Here is an 8,313-nt window from a genome sequence, read left to right on the forward strand (position 1 = left end):
TGATAGGCATCATCACGGCCTTTCCAGGTCTTTCCAGAACAGCACATGTTGTTGTAACTGTAAGTTCATTTAAGAGCTTAGATAAATTACTCCTTATGATGAAAGAATTAATTCACGAGCTTGGAAGTGACATTCTTGAAACGAATTCCCGCGCATTTATGCTTTTTGATTTTCTATGAGCTGCCTCAACATAATGCCTGTAAGATCTCTGATTACGGTGAAAGAAGTTTCGGGGCAGCAAAGTTCAATTCGAATCCCCATCCCCCTGACACTGCTCATGTTGCCCTTTCTGGGATATCGTGGAATAACCACTTGAACTTGCACAAATAAAGTCATATAATCCGACGTTGCAAAGCTGCATACCACAGGTATGACACTTTCAGTTCGCGAGTCTTTTGCACGACTTAGACTAAAGTGCTCGCCGCATGCCTGCAGAGTCTCTTTTAAACAGCGCGATTTATCTTGCGTAACATCCGCGCGCCAACAAGGAACAATTACTTACGGTTTTGTTGTACCTCACCACAAACAGTATAAAGAATATATTACTGGCACAAGACAATCAAGGACAGACCGTTCTATTGGGTTTATGATCAAGCACAACGTCTGAGATAGTTCAGAGACTCGCCTTGTCGCATCATTCGTAGCACTTAAGAAAACATGTCTTTCAAATTTGTGCCTCTCCCCAGTACCAAGCATGCTTTTTTCTTTATCACTGTTTACATTACACCATACGTGTTACGTACAGCCGCCGTATCGCGGAAACAGTCGTTTCGAAAAAGCCGATATTCAAAATGATGACCTGTCTTATCGCTCAGACAATCAACCAAGAACGCACCTTTATCTTCACTTTCGCGATCTGTTTTTTCAAGGCATACAGGAATCTGGCAAATGCCTTCGACAAACTCACAGTACGAGGTTCTTGTTGTCTCATACGTACTGCTGGCAACTATTTCCTCTATATAAAAACATGATGTTTAACTAGAAGAAACATTAGGTAAACTGCACTAAGATAAAACTACAATGTACATCAGACGACCCGTGTACAGGCAAATGCACAAACAACACACCTTCTCTAGATTAGGAGAACAATCATCTTCTGATGACTTTTGCAAACGGATGTCTTTGGCTGATTGCTTAGGCCAGGTGACAAGAAAAGCAATCAAACGAAAAAACGATAGTTACAGGGTGCCATGATGCCATTACCGCGGGTTTACACGTGAAAATACTACTCCCTCCATAGAGGACCGAGCACAAAATATCTTCCTCCATTGAGTACGTACCACAATACAACTGCTGTTTTTCTGAACAAACCCCATCTATGACTACTCTAAAAACAAAATAAAAATAAAAATAAATAAACACTTTCTGTCGAGTTGCCGTTGAGCTGCGTTTCACGTAAATTTTCTCTGTTCTAAGTCGGCATTTTGGTGTTTTTGACAGGAAATAGACGACAAAATATTGATGCGTCGCAAAAGAAAACCGGTTATTAAAAATATATAATTTGTCTTGCTGTTGCACTGATATTTCATGAAATGTGGTGTAGACTCCAACTCAAGATCAAAGCAAGTGTTTATTCTTCACTATTGAGCTTGAGAGGACAGCCTAGCCAGAGTCAACAGGAAGTTAATTCACTGTTTACACAAAACACTGTGCCAGTGTCTTCATTTCATTCGGTCAGCGGATTCCTAAAAGACGCGAATGCGCGAAGAGTCACTCACTCGAGTTTAGGGAAATTTATAAGCGAACAAACCATTAAACAGTGATTAAACGGAGCACAACTTGAGTAATAGTAATCACAAAAGCCACGTAAAATCATGTGAATGGCATGCAAAACGGGCAGTGCGTCAACATACTAGGAGAATGACTCGTGTATGGCGAAAGACCAGCTGGTAGTCATTTCTTCCAGAGATATCTATGTATATCTATGATTCGTTTTCATTGCATTTTGCCTGTTCTAAATGCGTGAGTATCCCACGTGCATTATAACCATGCCAATAAAATCCTCAAAACTCAAACTTACTGGGTCAGTAAACTACAAATGTCTACAGTCATAAAAAATCGAGTTTAAATGTTTTAATCTCCTGATTATTGCATTTTAACCGAAGTGTTACGATGTTATTGAGCGCATACGGCCCGAAGAATTACATCTCGTTGTCTTTTAGGACGTGGCTTTCGGCATTATTATTACATCAAGTGAGTCCCGATCATTTCCGTCGGTAATTGGCGCAACAGATTAATCATGCAATGTAATCGTCGTTTGCGGCGGGCAAATCCATTTCCATGATCTTAAAGTTGGCATTTCTTATATCTTGGCGTTGAACAGGATCTTATTTAATGCTTTGAGGCAATCTGGTATTCCATAGAATGCGAATAAGCTGACACATGATGTAATTTTAAAGACCAAGTTTTAAATGTTAATTAGAAATGCTAAATTCACTCTTGGGTCTCTTGTCGCCAAGACTAACATTTTGTATCCACTGTTTTAGTCCAAGCCCACTGCATACGTCATGTCGTAGCATTTTTAATATCTACTTCATTACGTTGAAGAAGAAAGGCTGGTTAGTAAATTGATGTCAATCAAAGTCTCATTTTGTTGGTTTCTGTGGCTTCAACACCTTAACCTAAGTTTCTTTCAAAAATCCTTTGAAAAGATTCGAGTGAAAAACACAAAGCAAATGAAGCGATGCTGATTTAAAACCAAGACATCTTAACCGATTTCACTATGCAGGACTGGATATTTACACAATTCATTGCTTAGTAGCGTACCAAACAAAACGCAAAATATGAAGTGATTCCTTCTATGCAAATGTAATGGAATATATTATGATTGTAGGATGGTAAATAGAAAGTTCATGATGATATTACTGCTTTTATTTGTATCTGAATTCAAACAGGCTTCCGAGGAGAATACAAAGAAAACCTTTTTCCTGTCTATGCACGTGGTGTACTAGTGAGCTTGCAGTGATCTATGGATTCTCTTTGTCGTGTTTGCTAAAATCGCCAACGGCCGAATTCACCACAAGGAATGACAACTTACCCAAATACTTTTTTTCATATCTGAAAACGCAGACTACAATTTTAAGAACCAAATTAAAGAAATATGATTAACTTACCACCAAAGAGGCAAAGCACTTTTCGAAAATACGCTCAAGTTAAATTGTATGGTTCTAGTTTGCGTCTTTAACCTTTCAGATGCAGCAGAAATAGAAACTTGCAGTTTTTGGCCTTCGGCAAAATTGCTCCGAAATTAAGTTAAAAATTGTGTTTATATGTGTTTAATTAGATTATACTTAATTATAGGGAGCGTGATTTAATTAAATCGTCTGAAAAACGCGAGATTAACACGAATTTTCGATAACTTCAAATCTGATCATCTGTGGGTCGTTAACTTACCATAGGTTTAGTAAGAAGGAAAATAATTATTCAGTTAACAGAAAAAATGGAATTCAGGGAGATATGAGTTAGAGATAACGGCCTCTTTTGATTGAATGCAGTACTGTTTTCTGTAAAATATTTGATCCGTGAAATATCATTTCCGTAGTTTCAACAACAGTTCATCGAAACGACTGTAATATTATAAATGACCTTGTCAGCGATTCGGATAAGTTTGGAATTAAGGCAACCAACTGGTGCTTTACATAATATGAGGCGTAAAGCCATACTTCACGGCTATAGAATTTAGAAATTAAAGTCTTCGCAACGAAGTTAAAATAAACCTATAATAGGTTTAACGTTTTTCCGTAGCAATTTAGCTTGAGGCATGAATTGCAATTTAAGAGTTGGAAACGCGACGCAAGCATTGTTTTGAAGAATGGCGATAGTATTTTCAAAGACACCGCAAAGCTCAGGCATGGTCAAAATTTTGTTTTGAAATACTTGCTATAAAAACAAACTAAGATTATTCTCGCAAATATTGAGCTATAATGATCATCTCAGAGCGGCAAAAAGGGCTGTTAAGGTACCAGAAGACTTCAATAACAGCAACAGGTATTTTGGGTCAGATGCGACATAACCTTCATAAACTTGGCAGGCATTGCTCTTTGTCATCACATTTGATTCAAGTCATTTGTATCAATAAAGACTTCAAATAGCACATATCTCCTTACTGAGATAAAATGGTCTTTCTAGCATGAGCTCAGCGCCTAAAATATTGATCACTGTTTTGCAAAAGCAATAGATTTCAACCCTGGCTCTAAATTGCAGTTATTTTTATTTATTTATAATTTTTTTTTATAATTTCTACCGCTATCAATTTATCAATGCTGGAGAAAAGACCCAATAAACAATTTGTGGAAGGATGTGTCCTCGTTAGTTGTTAATAAAGTTTATTTCGTTTTAAATTTTGGTAATTCTACATTCAAAAAGTGTTTCTTTCAGAGCAAAGGCGGAGAGGAACATATGTTAAATAAACTGGAGAAACAATAACATCCTGCATAAAGGATGTGAAATATTTACCTCAATGCATAATAATGAATGTCAAAATACCGCAATAAGGATTTGATGACTTCTCATTACATGGTTGTTCTGTTAGTAGGGGGACAGAATTCATTCTCGCACCTGTTTGACTTTTTACATTGATATTGTCAAAAAAAAATTATGCGTTAATCATACTTTAGAAATGTTAAGGGTCATGCATTTCCGATGTTGGTTTGTAGAGTCATAAATATACGGGTGGAAGTTTGGGAGAACGAGGAACAATGTCGAAACACGTGCCGCAGGGGAATGTTTCATTCCACTGTTTTTCCAAGTTTTCTCAAACTTTGCCAGTGTTACTATAGAGAACGGAAAATCACTCGTTTATTTCGATTATCAAGAGATGTACTAGCTCTGTGTCTCTATGGTTGTCAGTGGAATTTTACTAGTAAACTAGTGATGCAAATGCTGTAATAGGATTGCCTTTGCAATCGTACACTATTCGAAATTAGGTGGGCAGTGGCAGCAAGTCTTCCACATATTAAATGGCGACGTTTTCAGGTTCCCCGATGGTTGGGAGGAAGATTTAGAGATATTACTGCATAATTAAAATTCTCAAGAAGGCCAAGAACACCCAAGGAAATGGACCGTCATGCGACTTTAAAGCCTCAACACTGTCTAGTGAACTGATGAGCAGATGTAAACAGCCGCAAGTTTCAAACGATTCAGTTCACATAACTAAGAGTTCGCTAAATGATTTGAAGTCTTTTTAACTTGACTTTTTTCAATGGTGTATATAAGTTTTTCTTTCATTCGGTTTAATTCGTTACCGATTGTGAATTAAACTCGTTGATAGAAGTCTGCCAGGGTGAAATACCACAGAAATAAAATGTCATGAGCCCACGGCTGATAAATATGGATATCGTAACAGAAAAACATATCCAAATATAACACTCTATGTAATTCATTGTCTTGTTATACTGATACATTTGTAGGCATTTCTCATTTAAAGAAAGATTTCCAGGCGATGCCAACAAAAAAAAGGGTATACTAAGTAACTTATTTTCTGGAGCTTTGCACATTTCATTCGCACTTTGAAAAAGCTACTGAAGTCCATCGTACACTGTTCCACTTGTTACCTCAAAAGAAAGAAAGGGAAGAAAAAACTCTAAATATTTCTACAGAGTAAACTTCACTTTCAATGAATTAAAGTGACTTTTTGATGTCTGATAAACACCAATAGAACCCAAACAGGATGAATTTTTTTCTCTCTCCTGGCGTAAGCCTTGATGTTACCGAGAATTAAGGGTTGGTATCTTTTACTGTCACCTAAAAATAGCTTGAATTATATTTGAATGAAAGGCCAAGTTTTCGATCCGTTGAACTGATAATGGAAAACTGAACACAATCAACAGAATAGAGTTTGTCAAATATCAATAAACATAAGGTTTTTTCCTGGTTTTCGCGACGGTTTTATTTTCCACGTCTTTTATTTGGCTAGTCTCTTCAACTAAAGGATGGACAAGTAAAAACTTCATCATGTTCCTGAAAACTGTGAGCTGTAGAATATTACACGTTTTCGGAGTGAAATATTGAATTGAGTGATAAGAGAATTGACGGAATACTTGGAGAAGACATTGAAGAGATTGAAGAGACTTGGATTAACTCAATTCCAACAACACGATGGATAATGGAGCAATGAAAACTGTCCAGACTGAAAAAATGATCACTCCATAACGTAGAACGCCTGCCTATAAATCAAATTTGTCGAAACAAAACCAAGTTAGCCGATACAAGACAAAAAACAGAGTCATTTCATAAGAAATACAAAACAACAATATTTGATTGTTTGAACGAACTTTTTGCGATTGAATCGACACTGGGTTGGTTAACTTGCGCGAAACAATGAAAGGATTTTTTTCTGTTGTACACTCGGTTCTTTTAGGCGAGAAAGTCATGGACGCGCTTCATTCAAGAGAACAACAAAATTTTTCTGACTATCTGTTTGCCCCTTGTTTGAATATCTTCAGGAGTCATCTGATCACACACCCTACTGAGTCTAGTAATCAAAATTGTAAACAATAAAGGCCTCAATGCAATGTTTACAAGGATTAGCTAATTGAGGATGAAGGACAATATTTACCATCTTGGAATTGCTGGCAGTATTTTTGCCTCCTTATTTGCAAACTAATAAAAAGATGCTTTGGCAGAATTACTTAAATCTATGGTTGAATTTTTTTGGTAGCTTTATTTCCCTTTCACTTCGTTCTTTCTTTTCCTGATATCTGCATCATACAACTTATTGTAATCATCGACTGTTAAAAATACTCATACCACTTGATGGTCGCCGATCCATCGTTCAACAGATGAAAAAATTCTAATTTACATAACCTCTTCCAAAATGCTACTTTTGATGAAAGAAAAAGGAGGACTCGACAAAGATCTCGCCAAACAAAGCAGCCTTTCAGTGTTTTCTTTTGTTGAATTGCCTTTCAAGTGCTGCCAATTTGAAGGCAGGTGAACGAATGATCAGTCGATGGTTGACTAGTGTCTGTAGTTAAACTTTCTAATTGAGTTTTCGTGTCTGCCGTATTTTGCCAAGCCAGTGGATTCTGAATTGTTTTGCAGAGTCTTGGAAGTAACCAGCGGGGGAAGTGCATTGTAAATGCTTTAGTTTACAAAACTGTGACAGCAGTTGGTCTATGCTGTTTTAAACACTTGCGAAGTTTCCACCGAAATGTACTTATGACGAACTTGAAAACAATCACCATAATAGAATCTATCGATCTTTCCATTTACGCGCCGTAAATATAAAGATAATATAGCGTTTCTGTCAAAACAAACTGAAAATATCAACTCAAACAATTCGCAATAATCGATGCTTTTCCATGGGAATTACAATGAGCGTGAATTTTACTAAGCTAATTTTTTTTTACTTGAATATTAAAATCACTAGTCACCTCACATAAAGGAGGTCAACAATGGTATAAACACACTACTTCTGTCAGAATATAATACAATGAATCGAGGTTGATTATGTGTGATCAAGAAAGCCGTCGCAAGATTGAGTTAAAAGATGTCTTTGGCGACTTGAGCTTAAAAACAGTTCAGTAAAGGCGCTTGGACACTGACGTATTCATTTTCTTTTGTGATCTAAAATTTAAATAATGAGTCTTACTGACGTATTTCTTATTCTAAACTCGATAATGTGGTAATTTTCAGTTGATCAGTCTCCTAGCTAACAAGGGATGATAGAATACAGTAAGTAAATCATAATTTCTTTACCGGCTTTCAGCGTTTGCCTGGCCAGTGACAAATGTGTAGAATTTCACTAAGTCTCACGAGCATGTACCAACATGTTCTAGCAGCAGCTCATGGTACAGTTTATAGATCGCAATTTTTCCAAGAGTGTCACCTTATCAAAGCCACGTTTGAAAACCGAAACTCCATGAAGCCACGGCGATATTAAAAAGTCTCGCTTTCTTTGAATTATCCGCTTACGTACCTCAGAAGCTCACTGAACCTCAATTTGTATTCAAAATGAAAAACAAAACGATATAAGGGCTAGCTTATGTGTCTGGCCTTGAATGTTGTGCGTGCAAAAAAATGGCTAAGGCGACAAATCGTGTTGTGAACTCGCCTAATGGTTCCCTGTTTAGCCAGAATATAAGTGATCAAAACTACTTAATAAATGTTCTTGTGTAAGCACGCTAATTTACAACGTGAACCTTCCTTCTGTTTGCTACCAAGATTAAGCTTTCTTAGCAATGGAGCTGTAGGTACTTTTAAGAACTGATTATTATAATAGAATTATTGTTCGCATTACCTCGATTCTCGTTGTCCACTAGATCCCTGGCTGGCAGATGAACAACGAAGAGAGTTGAACTTCTCTGAATAAAG

At 36.9% G+C, this 8,313-nt stretch overlaps 1 protein-coding gene across 1 annotated transcript in view; it reads right to left on the reverse strand.

Annotated features, from left to right (window-relative positions):
* The window catches only part of LOC110043615 (gamma-aminobutyric acid receptor subunit beta-3-like), a 23,974-nt gene extending 15,661 nt beyond the window's left edge, over positions 1-8,313 (reverse strand). Inside the window, exon 1 of the mRNA XM_089297194.1 lies at positions 8,240-8,313. The gene's annotated coding sequence lies outside the window, so the exon portion shown is untranslated. The remainder of the gene's footprint in view (positions 1-8,239) is intronic.

The sequence above is a fragment of the Orbicella faveolata genome, unplaced genomic scaffold, assembly GCF_042242905.1.
Source record: "Orbicella faveolata isolate gen_17 unplaced genomic scaffold, um_ofav_v1 contig_1, whole genome shotgun sequence".
Classification (NCBI taxonomy): domain Eukaryota; kingdom Metazoa; phylum Cnidaria; class Anthozoa; order Scleractinia; family Merulinidae; genus Orbicella; species Orbicella faveolata.